Source organism: Magnolia sinica, chromosome 7 (genome assembly GCF_029962835.1).
Source record: "Magnolia sinica isolate HGM2019 chromosome 7, MsV1, whole genome shotgun sequence".
NCBI lineage: Eukaryota > Viridiplantae > Streptophyta > Magnoliopsida > Magnoliales > Magnoliaceae > Magnolia > Magnolia sinica.
The window spans coordinates 307,904-323,262 of NC_080579.1; positions in this window are offsets into that span (position 1 = coordinate 307,904).

The window sequence follows — 15,359 nt, forward strand, 5'->3', positions numbered from 1 at the left end:
ATCAGAATAAGAAACAAATTTCGCACTTACGCAACTCTGCTCGCTCGATCGATGAGACCTTCGATGGCATCGACATCCCATCGAAGACCTTGATGGCATCGAACACCTTCGATGACATCGAGTAGCAACACCAAAATGTTTCAGCAATCAACATGAGATTTTTTGGATTTTGTCAATGGAATCGACCTCCCTAATGGCGTTAAGTAGTCTGTTGATGGTATCAACAGACCATGTCATTGACCAATTTAAGATATCAACAACAATCTTTCCACTATGTCTTCAATCTTCATTCATCATAGCTCTTTATCATCATCGCTAATTTCGCCTTCTATCACTCCACGATCGCTTCTCATGCACACTCCGTTTTCCATGTGTAAATCTTTTCTAGAGTCACGTCTCTTTCCTCAAGCACATGTCGAACAAAATAATGATGCACATCAATATATTTAGTATATGAGTGATAAATAGAATTCTTAGTCAAATTGATCGTACTTTAACTGTCATAATTGATTAGCATGACTTTGGTTAAGGCCCTAATTGATTTATCATCCTCCTCAACCAAATACCTTCCTTGAATGTTTTCGTCACCGTTATATACTCAGTTTCGTTCGTGGAAAAAACTACCACAGAATGAAGCTTTGACATCTAACTGATTCACCTGTTAGCACAAGCAACTAATTGGAAATCGACATTTTATTATCCACATTGCCCGCATAATCAAAATCCACGTAGGTCTTTCAAATCCTTCCCTGATTGTTCTCATTCTCCTACCATGTTTTGCTTCTGCCTTCTCGGCCGCATTTCACTTCTGTCTTGGCTGCCTTGCTTCCAGCTTCTTGGCCACATCTGCTTCTAGCTTCTTGGTCGCATCTCGGTTAGCACCAGTTGTGATTCTATGAAACGTGCTCCCAATATCTTTAAAAATCTTTTCGCAGGCCATGTCCTCCCATGCAATGACATGTGTCCTCTCCTAATCAGCTTGGCTAGAATGAGGGTACAACAATTTGGGTGCATGGGTGTTTGTGGGGTGTAAGCGCGTGTGTGAAAAAATAAATAATAATAATAAATAAATTACCTTAAAAGGCAATGAAGTCAAGAATTGTGGGGCCTGCATGGCATTTTTATAACATTAAATCCATCTAACACATTAACCCCAACATGGTGTTGACACCAACAAAAATTTTGGCCGATTAAATTCCGATGGGATCAGGATCAAGTTGGATGGTTTTGAGTGGTATATGTTAGTTTTTATGGTGTGGCCCATCTTATCATTGGATTTGCCATATTTTCAGTCTGCATGTAATGCATCTGTTGGATGGCCTGGATTGGGGACATATAACTCATGGGCCCACAATTCTCAATCCATCATTTTTAAAGAAAAAAATAAAAAAACTAAATGAATTTATGAGGAATTTTGTTATGAAATTCCCTACTTATTTTAGTTGATTAATTTTTTATACATAAAAGTAACTAGATTAAAAGATTTGCAGTATGCCTTTAATTAGAAAAACAAAATGAAGTTTCAGTGTGATTAATTCACAAATGCAAGCGTGTAACTGAAATTTCCCATTTTTTATTCAACGGTCCACATTCAATAGAAAATCAACCAAATATCAAATTCCTAAGATATTTGGATATGGAAGATTTTTGGGGCACCCCAAAACAGTTGTCTAAATCATAAATGATCTCGATCACTGAAAATTGGGCCCCACATGTACGGAATCAACGTTTCATATGCTAATCCTACATAATCCAATATATAAGCTCTACAATCCAATCAATATACAATATATGAGCTCTACACCAAAACTTATTTTCTCTAAAGTCAATCTTATCACATGCCCATGATCTGGCTACCCAAACCGACGGCCCACCTTTAAGCGAACCATATCTCATAAATCACACCAATGTAATGATCCTGACCGTCCAATCAATGGACCACTTTGTTGACTTCCGACTATTAAAATTGGCTAATGATGCAGGGAATGGAACATATGACCTGTCTGATCATGTGCACCAACTGTTCATTAGAGATGTTTTATATACCGAGCTTGAGTGTACCATTTGATGCGCATGGTATTTCTCAAAGGAATTACTTAAGGTTTAATATTTTTCTATTAGATTTAAAAATGCAGATTTGCCTACATACAATGTACTGGATTATATTTTAAGAGAACTGATTATGTACAGGCAACGCATGGAAGATTGTGGCTGTACCATCTTTCTCGCCAATGTGTCGCTTATGTAAGACATCAGAACCATTAAACGGCTAGGACCTACCATGAAGATCAACAATGTCCAAAATCAGGTCCACTCACTTATTAGATTAGACACACCAGTTGGATGATTCAGACCGTTGGTTGTCCATTTTGCAGCAATATGGCCCACAGATGAATAGAATGACCTGATTTTTGTCTCAGGTGTATTCATGGTGGGCCACACTACTTTCATGGTACTGATGTCTTACGCAAGTGCCATGTTGGTGGGAAATATACTAGGATATCACAAGTTGTGATACTGTGCCTGTATGTTATCAGCTCTCATATTTTAAACCTTGGAAATTGTGGTTTTTTATTTTTAATTTTTAATTTTTGCACCATACGAATCGTTTCTGTGATTTGTTGTGATTTTTTTAATGGCTTATTATAACCAATTCCTATTCTGACCTAATGAGGCACAATCTTCTCCACTCTTGTGCATATCTAATGCACACACAACCACGTGATTGTCGATCTGGACCATCCATTTGTGGGCCCCAGCACCAATGATGTTACCGATGGCGGTATCCATCCATCGCTGGCCTGTAAATATGAAGGCTGAGATTTTATCTAGTGGGGTCCGAAGTGGATTGCCTGGTGACCCAACACCACCTAGCTATGTGGTGTCAGGACTCTGTGGGCCCCACCGTGATGTGTGTATTTTATTCATGTCATCGATCCATTTTGCCGGGTTATTTTAAGGCATGGTCATAAAATTGAAATACATCCAAAGCTCAAGTGGACCATACTAAAGAAAATGTTGAAGACTAAACGCTTACTTCTGAAAACTTCTTTAGGGCTATAGAAGTTTTATATGAAGCTGATATTTATGGTTTAAGAGTAGACGTTATTATCTCCATTATTTCCTGTGGTGTGGTCCACTTGAGCCTTGTATATGCTTTGTTTTTACGTTCATGTTCTAAAATGAACCAGAAAAATGAATGGAGGGTAGGCCTCAAAGAGTCTTAAGACGACCTAAGTAGGTGGTGTTGGTGTCACATTTTATTTGTACTAATCCAAGCCTTGAATCTTTCAGACATATCCTATGCATAACACATCCATGCCATAGAAAAGATGGGCCTTATCACGAAGATCACATTGGCCATAGCACCAAAAACAATAGTAATGTTTAGAAACTTTTCTTCTAACCTACAGCTTACTTTACACATCATGGCCCACCTGAAGAATGAAAAGCTCTAAATTCTTAGGCAATAGATACAAGGGCTAGTCCTGGGGATTGTATTTGGGATGAATTAGAATTCAAATAAAAATTTTAGGCATTAGATAAAAGGGCTAGTTGTGGGACTTGTATTTGGAATAAATTGGAATCCAAATTACAAATCGAAGTGATTCTCAATCTTTTGCTATGTTTGGGGTTTGTAATTGTAATGTATATGAATTCAAATATATGAATGCACTGAATTTTGTAGTATATTTTTATGAATTTGAATTTAATTTCTAAATCAATTCTAATATATCGTAATATAGTACATATGTTATGTTTGAGAGAATGATTATTCTTTAGCAAAAAATGACAAAATTTTGAGTGTCCCGTGAGCCAGAAGCATAAGATTTACAAATGAGTGATTCACATACATTTTTCAACCCTTGAATTACATGATTAATGTTTGGACATTTCTAATCATTTTATCAATGTGATTTTAATGATGTTGCTAATAATTAGATTGTTTTGAAATATCATTAGCATGCCTAGTGTATAATAGAATAATAAACTAGTGACATCTTTGTTACATGTTCAACTCTCCTTTGAAGTTAACGAAGGCATTTCATATCAGAATCTTTAGAAAAAAAAAAAAAGTAAGATTTCAAAACATACTAATTCTTTATATTTTGTTTACTTGTGTTTTCATTTACTCCCGAATCATGTTACTAAAATGGTTTTTGGAATTCGAATGCACTCAAATACACCCAAATCAAGGCTGCCAAAGGACTCTCATGCATGTTACATGGTTTCGGTGGCTATACCTAGCATGTTTGGTTGTTCCAACTCCACAATGATCTATCCTATTTTTCAAATCAGGAAAATATGCAGGCATTTGGAAAAATAAAAAATAAAAATTGCATACAATACGTGATGTGTAATTCAAATTAAACTGTCCAAAATATGGTCCTAGTTTAGGTGTATCATGAGCTATAAATTATGCTTTTTGAATTTTCTGACTATCGCATTGATAAGCATTTATTAGACAGTTAAAAATGAAAAATATTCAAATTTCAAGTGGGATAAAATATAATTTATTTTGGTAAAATTTTCTTTCTTTATCTCAAGGAATCATACCATATACCATGGACAACCTCACATTTCAGACATCAATCTTGACAGTAGGCATGATGGACCTAGGGGTAGATGCAGCATGGCCAAAAAGGCACACTGATCAATTACATTAGCAACCTAACTTGGATAATCGGCCACTGTTCTTTTTGGGATGCGGATTAGTAGATCAAAGTTGGTGAATTTGTGATTGTGGGGACCACCATGATATATGTGTTTTATATCCATGCTTGTGAATGTTGTCTGCATGCAAGCGCGGAAATGTCCCTACTTTCTCAACTTTTTTCTCTTCTTTCATTTTGGTTTTGATTTTGATTTATATGTGAGATTGACTTAAAGATAAAAATGCATTGACTTGGAGTCACCACTATCAAAATGAAGTTTGGAATTTATAATTGACTAGAAATTGTAGAATCACTTAAAGGTCAGAGAATCGTAAGATTCTTCCAACTCAAGCAACTCTTGTGATTGGCCTACGACCGTAAATTCAAAGTGCTCCAGTTACGGAAATGAATAGGTTAGGGACTATTTTCTGCTCACACAATGCATGGCCTCTACTTTACAGGATTTTATGGTGATTTAATGGAATTTCGGAGTTACAATATTTAGCAGTGTTTTGTGGAGTTTAATACTTTGGGTTGGCAAAAAGAGAAAAGAATCTACGCCTAGGCTTATTGCACAGGGTTTAAGACCCCTGGGTAGCAAACATAATTTAACAAAAAAAAAAAAAAAAAAAACTAGACACGAAAGAAGATTGCAAAAGTAAAATAAAAAGATATGTATGTGTACTATTGATGTGTTTGGAATGTGTGGATCGAAATGCAAATTGATTTAGGATATGAGAAGGAAAATGGAAAACCCAACACCCTTTTTCGTAAAAGGGATGGTCAGATGTTCCTAATTCTAACCTTATTCTTTTGACTTCAGTAGTATCTTTGGTTTCAAATGATTCGTGCCTTAATTGGACAAAGTAGCCTTGCTGGGAAATGTTTTCTAAGATGATAGGGGATCGGAAGATTTAAACATGTATAGTTTCGAGTAAGTGACTGCATGTCGTGGATAGATTTACACTCTAGAATGGGCTTCTGATAAGCTATTCCGCGACGATCAGACCTTCGTACAACCTTTACCTTCTCTTTACACTCTCTATACTCAATTCATTTCTCCTTTTGACTCGATCTACAATGAGTTCCCTAAATAAGCTTAGAAAACCCTAATAATTGCTTTTCATGGGCGATTTTCAGGCCCTCCACCTTTTCTCTATAACCTACAAGCCGTAATGTAAATGCAACAAGGAGCTAGGAGGCGCCATAATTGCGATTTCACCTAAAAATGCCCCTTCACGAGTCGTTATTACCTAAAAATGGTCCATGAATGGCCTTTTTTTAGAAAAGCTCTTTTTAGACTTCTTAAATTATAACCCCCATATGGTTCTCTACCGATAATTTAGAGAACAATTCTCCTCCTTTCACCCTGCCGCTTGCTTACTCCAGCAACGGCTAATCGGATATGATGGCTGTCTCCAAAACTTATCACAGGCCATTCTCTGTCCAATTCATACGATCCTACTATAAATGTCAATGTAACACCCTGGAAATCGGGGGTCATGCATACACTCGACTCCCGAGTTCCCGAGTATCACTTATAACTGATTTTCATTAATATGCGTTTAATTAGGTTTAAATGCGCAGCCTGAAATTTCCTGGAACATGAAGCACAACCACACATGTTTACTGAAATGAAAGAGATCAAGCATATATATACAGGTCCAAAAATATACACGGGTTGCACCAGGTGTTGCCCAACAAAATCACAAAAGAATAGTATGTCCAAAAGAATAAAGTTGAGTCTGCTACTCAGCAATCCAATGTCCCATCTACCGAGCCGACGAAGACCCGCTCATCATCTGGAAGTAGGAGAACTCGTCCTCCTCCTCGAGGCTCACGTCGCCGGGCTCCTCATACTCAGCATCACCTGCATCTACGGGCGAGTCTGGTTGGTGTTTTAAAACACCGTCCCAGAGTGGGAGTGAGTGATCAAATCAGTGGGGCTATTAATCTTAAGTTGTAACAGGCATCAATTACGTTATGAACTTAATGAAAAGCAATTATTCATAAATACCTAACTAATTTTATTAATGCATATGCATGATAGATGATATGATGCATGCCCTCGCCACAACATTCCCTCGAATGACTCTATCTAACGATCACATATGACCAACACTCCCTTAGAACGACCTCGACTGCCAAGTCGCCAACCTAGCTAGTGCAATGCGATGATAATGTTAGCCAAGTTCTTAGTTAAGTCCATTCATCCAGTAGGTTGGGGAATCTAATGCACCCCACATATCAATGCCTCAACTAGTTGCGATGCCAAGGCCCCTCAATGCGCGAGGCCAGGCCACCGCGATCCTTAATCCCATCGAGTTCCCCATCCCCGACCCCAAGCACATGGGGAGTGCTAAGAAAGGAATCGCTCGCGGTCACTACGGGGAGGTTCGTCACCCCAGCGTAGGCCGACAGCTCGGACACATTGTCCCATTCCACCATGCCCGGCTCACAATCGGTGGATCAGCTTCAAATGGTTAGTAATGAGCTACAATGGTTAAAGGGTGTTTCAGGTTCCATACATAGGCGAGCAAATATGGTTAACAAACAAGATTGGTTAGCCAGTAGACTAGACCACACGACTCTAGGCAAGAACGTGACAGATGACATCGGGTACAAGCGACTCATGTAGTCTAACTACTGTCACCTACACGCACAACCCAAATTCATGGGTTTAGCCTCAGGGTTGTCCTACCAACGGGACCACCTTCGCTCTCCTCATGCTCTTGACCAATCCAAGGGTTGTGATAGTGATCCATAACATGTCAACTATCAATGTATCAACTAGCATAAATAACATCATGTCCTCATACTTCTCAACATACAATTCAGATTCTCTTAGCAAGCAAAGCTAACAATATCATGAACACGGTGTGTGTGTGTTGTGTGGGTTGGTGGGGGAAGTTAAGCACTTCCCACATCCCCTAGAACCAAAATACACAAGAATCAATGAATCATACATGACATAGGGCACATCATATGAGAAATCAAGCAAGACATAAACATGTGATCATCCATGGTAACCTAATCATGTGAGAAACACGAACAACATCATATGAGAACTAAACAAAACAAACAATCCCATACAATCTCCAAACAAACATCCAAATCCTAGGGTTTCTCTAGATTCTCCAAATATATCATCCAAGCAATCAAAATCATTAGACTCATAGTGTAATTGGTGCTAGGCCACCTAAGGATAATAGTTCGCACCTTCGGATCATTGAAAGCTTGGAAGACGACCTAGGAATGTGGATTTTTAGGGTCGAACGGCCGGAATCCCTAAAGCAAACATTTGTATGTTAGAATCTGTCACGCCCCAAACTCGAAAACCGGTCTCATAAAATTTTTTATTGCTGAATCCGGTGCCGACAGCCTCCGTAGTGCTCCATTCTCGGATCCCGGCACTCACATGCCAGATTCCGATCCTGGGATCATACAATGAGGATTTTCAGTATGAATTTTTTTTATAAATGAGCATAACCGCAAGCATAACCAAGTCACAAAAAAACATCACCACATATCCACTATATTAAAACTTTAAGTACAATGCAGAAAGAAAAATACAGGGTGATCAAAAACTCCAAAACGATCTAATGTGCACTCCTGCCTTAACGCTGATGTGATCCATTGCCACCTGCACGCAACAGTCGTGCATAAGCTTACAAAAACTTAAAGGGTAGTGTGAGTATGTGCGCAAGGCAAATGCCAAGTGTACAATATCAGAGTAATGCAGAAATATGCGGCAAGTCCATGAATACAATCAGCCATACCAAGGCTATGTGATGCAAGGCATGAATGCTATTGACCATACAAAGGCTATGCGATGCGAGGCCTATGTAGCCAAATGTCATATACAAGATGCAAAGCAAGCATGTCAGTACTTATCCATTACACATATCAGTACAGTTCCTCTCTGGGATATCACTGGGGTTTAATACACTTCACACTGACTGCCTCCTCCCTAGCTGCACAACCAAGCAAGTAGAATAGACCTCACTATCCGCCTGGCCAATAGTCTGTCAATACCTACCTGGCTCGTCGATAGCGAACTTATTTGCGAGCTGGTCAAACTTAGTCTAGCTTATAGCCCCCTCGCTCGGGCGAATAAGGCCACACCCCCTTCCAACCGACCATGACACAGTGGGAGACGCAGCCTACTGGTATTCGGCACTCGAGCGCTCGTGTATCCACTTGGTCTAGACGTTGGAGCAACTCCTGGTACCAAAAAGGTTCTGGAACTTTCACTCAAGGACATCCTAAGTGCCCACAGTGCTAGAACCAAGTATTTTCGGTATCCGATACGGCCATCCACGATGTGCCTGTGAAGTCACGGCCCTGATGTCGCTAGGGCATACAATGATCATAATACACAAATGCTAGATGTATGAATCACACGTCACATCATGCAGTAATCCAGCGCATACCGGGCGATCATGTGGGGCACTCCGTCTCATAAGGAGTCCCGTAAATGTCTCGGCTTAACTGGCTTATGCTATGATTAAACATTCCTCATATCAAGCATACAAATGATGCATATGGGCATGAGTCGTGGAGTTACACTAAGCATGTTATAAGGTGATGAACTATCCTCATAACGAAGGTGGGCCTAAATAGCCTACGCACAACAAGTATGGGCCTATCAATGGGCCCTAGGGAGATTTATAATGCGGACATTAAACCAACATTATTCTTACAATGTGGACGTCAAACCAACATTGCTCCCAAGGCATGGCCAGCTATAAAACATCATTACACAAATCATGGAGGAATCACACATTGCAATGGACCCTAAGGACATCCCGTTGGGCCTTGACCCATGGGCCTCAGATACATCAAATGGGCCGCCTCATATGTGCCTTATATAAATCAAGTGGGCCACATCAATGGACCTTATGTACATTACAATGGATCATATCCCATAGGCCTTTGAATACATCACAATGGGCCTCGTAACATGGGCCTCAAATATATTAAAGTAGGCCTCAACGACGGGCCACAAATACATCAAGACGGGCTTAATCACATGGGCCTTATGTATATCAGATGGGCCTCACCAACGGACCCTATATGTACATCAAATGGGCCACAACCAAATAAGAGTGGTGATAATGATTTCTACCATTTAAAGTTCCTAAAGCCCATCATAACATATGTTTCCCATCCAACCTGTTCATAGGTTATCATAGTGATAGATGAAGTAGAAACAAATATCAGCTTAATAGGGAACTACTATGGCCCTTAGAATTTTGAATGGTAGACGTCATTGCCCACTACATTAAATGTTGGGGTCCACTTGAACTTTAGATCTGACTTATTTTTAGTCTCAAGCCTGTTAAGACAAGCTAGCCAAGTGGTTGGATGGTTTGGATGCAACACATGCATCAAGGGTGGGGTCCAATGAACTATGGATATGACTCATTCTTTAGCCCATGCCAAAATATGAGCTTTCAAGTGGCTGGACAGTTTTTATGCAGCACATGCATCATGGTGGGTCCCACCGTCCAGGTGTGGACGGTGTGGATAAAATACATAAATCAGGGTGGTTTCCACCGTCCACTGCTGTGGACGGTGTGACTAGAACACATACATCATAGTGGGTTCCACCGTCCACTGCTGTAGACGGTGTGGATAGAATACATGCATCTTGGGGTCCCACGTGGGGCCCACCATAATGTTATATGCCGTCCAACCTGCTAACAAGGTTACGCTGACCTGGATGGAAGGAAAAACAAATTTCATATTGGCCCAAAACTGCTGTGAAGACCCAAATGGGTTTCAATGGCAGACGGTTCAACCCCATTGTTTCTTATGATGTGGGCCACCTGAGCTTTAGATGGGGCTGATATTTGGGTGGGGCCTACTTCAGGAAGGGGCCCACCTAATCAATGGGTTGGATGACGAACAAACATCACGGTGACGCCAGCAGCGTCCTGCTACACAGCAGCAGCAGGCGCTGCACCTAATTTTTATTTTTTTTTATTTTCTGAAATCTCATTTTTTTGAGGTTTTTCGTGTGTGGAGCCTGCATCGGAAGAATCCACCCCATGCACTACTTCCTATAGCCCAAGACAAGCTAAACAAGCCTAATATTCAATATATTTTGGGGTGTGGAAATATCATGTGGATTTTTAACGGTGACAGACACTGTTTTCTATGCTATGGCCCAACAGAAAGTCAGATTGGCCTCATTTTTCGGCTCAACGCCTAAAATGGTATGGGGAAAGGGATGGACGGTGTGGATTGGGTGCATACATCAAGGCGGGGCCTATACAAGTGGTCCACTCAAAAGCTTGTTGAATCAAGCTTACATTTGGTTTCATTTCACGTCCAGCGTCTCTGGACGTTGGACGACTTGGCCATAACACATGCATTTAAGGTGGGCCTTACTCAGGTAGGTCACCAAATGCACGGATGGTGTGGATACAACACATATATGACGAGGGCCCCACCTTCAAATGGCTTGGCTAAAATACATGCTTCATGGTGGGGTCCATCCGGGTGGGCCACATGGCCACATCATCACATGAAAAGAAATGAAAAGGAGAGGGAGGGAAAGAGAGAGAGAAAGAGAGTGGGACACATGTGATGGAGGGCTCCGCCACTATGAGCCCTCCCTTGCATTCAATCATACATCAAGTGGGTCCCAATACATGTGGGCCCATCAAACCGAAATAACAGTGGAGATCCTTTCTCCACCAAATGTAAGGTCTAGATGACCCTATCCATACAAGGAAAATAAATATCATGATGGGTTCCATGGAGAATGGCCCTATCATGGAATGATCATGAGGATCAAGGTGGGCCATCGGCCACATCTTAGGGTCCAAAGTGAGATCCATACCATCGATCGGTAGGCCTCACTTGGCCCATTATAAAAACATGAAACTAGCCTATAGAAGCACCCACCGTTCGATCATCTTGGTCCGATGGAAAGCCGATCTCCTTATGTTTCACTTTAATGGTGGAAGATGAGAAATGAAAGACTAGGATGAAGGTTTTTGGGATGGGAAGTGGGCCACACAAATCACACTTTTTCTCTCATGGAAGAGCTTGGACGTGTGATGCTTGTTGCTTGAGAATAAGAGAGATGAGAAATGAAAGAGAGATGAGAAAGATGAGAGATGTGTGATGGATATGAGTGATGGGTGAGGTGATGGTGTACTTGACATGTATGGGTGTGTAAGAGAAAGGGTGAGAGAGAGTTGACTTGGTGGTTGTTTGACTTGGGGAGAAATAAAGCATGGGTTGTATGTACTTGACATGAGGTGATTGATTGATTAATTGATTGATGGGACATGTTGTAGAGATTTTCTTGGGATTGCGAACGCACGGTGTTTTCTTCGAAATAAACACCGGCCCACATCTCTCTGCCAGGGTATCGGATCGGTATACAAGACGCGATGTTGGAACAACGGTGACGGTGCGGTCACAATGGTACAAGTCTCGGATTAAGCCGACTCAAATCTACAGGATACGACTTAGGGTCGTGCGCAAACATCGATTATAGGTCACAGATTGCCGGACTTCGATAGGAAGCATCGCGGGAGTCGAAAGAATAGTACGAACTAGGATACGGGTCTTACAGCTCTCCCCACCTAATAAAAATTTAGTCCTCAAAATTTATACTACCATCGTAACTAACCATAACTCATGAGGGAATAGCAAACATAACATCATATATAATCAAAACACAATGCATCATACGATCAAACATCAAAAAGATGGGGATAACACTCTCGAATCTCCACCTCGCGTTCCCAAGATACCTCATCCACACTATGATGGCCCCACTGCACCTTCACCAAGGGGATGACCTTAGTTCGCAGGACCTACTCCTTCCGATCGAGGATACGAACTAGTTACTCAACGTAAGAAGCATCCTCACGAACCTCCAACGGCTGTCAATCAATAACAGGCACGATGTCTAACCCACACTTCCTTCACATAGAGATATGAAAAATGTTGTGGATACCAGACAACTAAGATGGCAAGGCGAGCCGATAGGCCATGGCGCCAACGTGCCCTATGATCTCGAAAGGTCCTATAAATCTCGAGGCAAGCTTGCCCTTCGCTCCAAAACGAACCACACCCTTCATGGGTGAGACCTTGAGATACACATGGTCCCCAACGGCAAATTCTAAGGAGCGACGCCGATGATCAGCAAAACTCTTATACCGGCTCTGAGCTGTGCGCATCCTCTGCCTGATGATGTCGATAACCTCTGACATCTGCTGCACAAGCTCAGGACCTAAGAGACGCCGCTCTCCAACCTCGATCTAACAACTCGAAGATCTGCATGGTCTGCCATATAATGCCTCAAAAGGAGCCATACTAATGATCACCTGATAGCTATTGTTATACACAAACTCAGCCAATCGGAGGTACTTGTCTCAACTACCCGAGAAATCAATCGCGGAGGACCGAAGCATATCCTCAAGGATCTGGTTGACCCTCTCGATCTGGCCATTGGTCTGCGAATGATACGCGGTGCTGAGCCGTAAATCAATACTCGTCGTTATCTGGAAGCTCCTCCAAAACTGAGACGTGAACCTCGGGTCTCGGTTTGAAACGATCTAAACAGGAACACCGTGCAGTCTCACGATCTCATCAACAAACATCTTGGCGAGCCAGTCATGCCAAGTCTCACGAAACGTAAGAAAATGTGCCGACTTCGTCAGACGGTCCACAACAACCCAAATGGTGTCATGACCGTGCTGAGTCCTCGACAAACCTATGATAAAATCGATAGATATGTGCTCCCACTTCCACATCAAGATGCTCAGCGGCTGCAATAGGCCAGGGGGTCTCTGATGATCGGTCTTGACACACTGGCATGTGTCACACTCGATCACAAAACTGGCTATCTGGCGCTTCATCCCCGCCCAAAAATGCTGACGCCTTATATCGCGATACATCTTCATCGAGCCAGGGTGGATAGAGAACCGCGATCGATGTGCCTTGGTCATAAGATCTCGGCGCAACTCAGGAATATCCAGGATACATAATCGGCCTCTAAAGCGAAGTCCACCATCAGAATCAATCTGTCAATCTGTCTGACTGTCAGATGCTGCCTCTGCTCGGTAATCCTGTAACGACTTGTCTATCTATTGAGCCTCGATCACCCTTGTGACAAGAGAAGGTTGAATCGATAGACTCGATAGCTGAACGATAAAAGACTGCAGACCAAACTCGAAGTCATACTCTGCTGTATCCTAGAGCATCGTCCACTCCTGAATCATCATGTGTGCCACTAAGCCTCGTGGCTGACGGCTGAGGGCATCCGCTACCACGTTTGCCTTGCCCGGGTGGTATTGGAGATTAAAATCATAGTCCTTCAGGAACTCCATCCAACGCCTCTGTCTCATGTTCAGCTCGGACTGAAAAAATAGATACTTCAAACTCTTGTGGTCAAAGAAGAGCTCAAACCTCACCCCATAAAGATAGTGCTTCCACACCTTTAGTGCGAAGACAACTGCTGTCAGCTCCAAATCATGCGTGGGGTAGTTCAGCTCATGGACCTTGAGCTGGCGAGATGCATAAGCCACCCGCTTCCCGTGCTGCATCAGGATAGCACCCAAGCCAACTCACGAGGCATCGGTAAATACAACAAATCCATCACTCCTAAAGGGAAGAGTGAGGACAGGAGCGGACTTGAGGCGGTCCTTCAGCTCCATAAATGCCTGCTCACAAGCGTTGCTCCACATAAACTCGTCACCCTTCCGGGTCAACCTAGTCAACGGGGTTGCAATGCGAGAGAATCCCTCAATAAAACGTCGATAGCAGCCCGCCAAACCAAGAAAACTACAGATCTCGGATCATTCATGGGCTGGCCCCACTGACGCACGACATCAATCTTCGAGGGGTCCACTGCGACACCCTGCCTCATCACCACATGACCGAGGAACTTCACCTCCTCCTGTCAGAACTCGCATTTCTTCAACTTTGTGTAAAGCTGGTGTGCACGGAGGGTCTGCAATGTAATCTCTAGATGCCGCTCATGCTCCTCATGGGTCCTCGAATATATCAGAATGTCGTCAATGAACACCACAACAAACTGGTCGAGATACAGACGAAAGACGTTGTTCATCAACTGCATGAATACCGCGGGCACATTGGTCAGTCCGAAGGACATGACCTGGAACTCAAAATGATCGTAGCGCGTTCTGAAAGCTGTCTTCGGGATATCCTCATCTCGAACTTGAACCTGATGATAACCACACCGCAAGTCTATCTTTGAAAAGAACTGTGCCTCCTACAGCTGATTAAACAAATCATTGATCCTCGGGAGCAGGTACTCGTTCTTGATCGTGACCTTGTTGAGCTCGTGATAACCTATGCAAAGCCTCAACAAGTCATCCTTCTTCTTCACAAAGAGTACCAGCGCTCCCCACAGCGAACTGCTCGGACGGAAAAAGCCTAACTCGCGCAACTCGTCCAACTGTTCTGTAGTTCCCGTAACTCTAACGGTGCCATACGATACGGGGCCTTCGAAATAGGCGCAGTACCGGGCACGAGATCAATCTAGAACTCGGTGTGCCGACGAGGTCGTAACCCCGGAATCTCCTGGAACACATCGAGAAAATCACAAACGATCGGCAGCTGGTCGATACTCAAAGCAGCTAGCTCCTCAACGGCACACGATAACAGGCAAGAAAGCTGCTCTCCTCTGGGCTCGGCAACAAACTGAAACTCTGG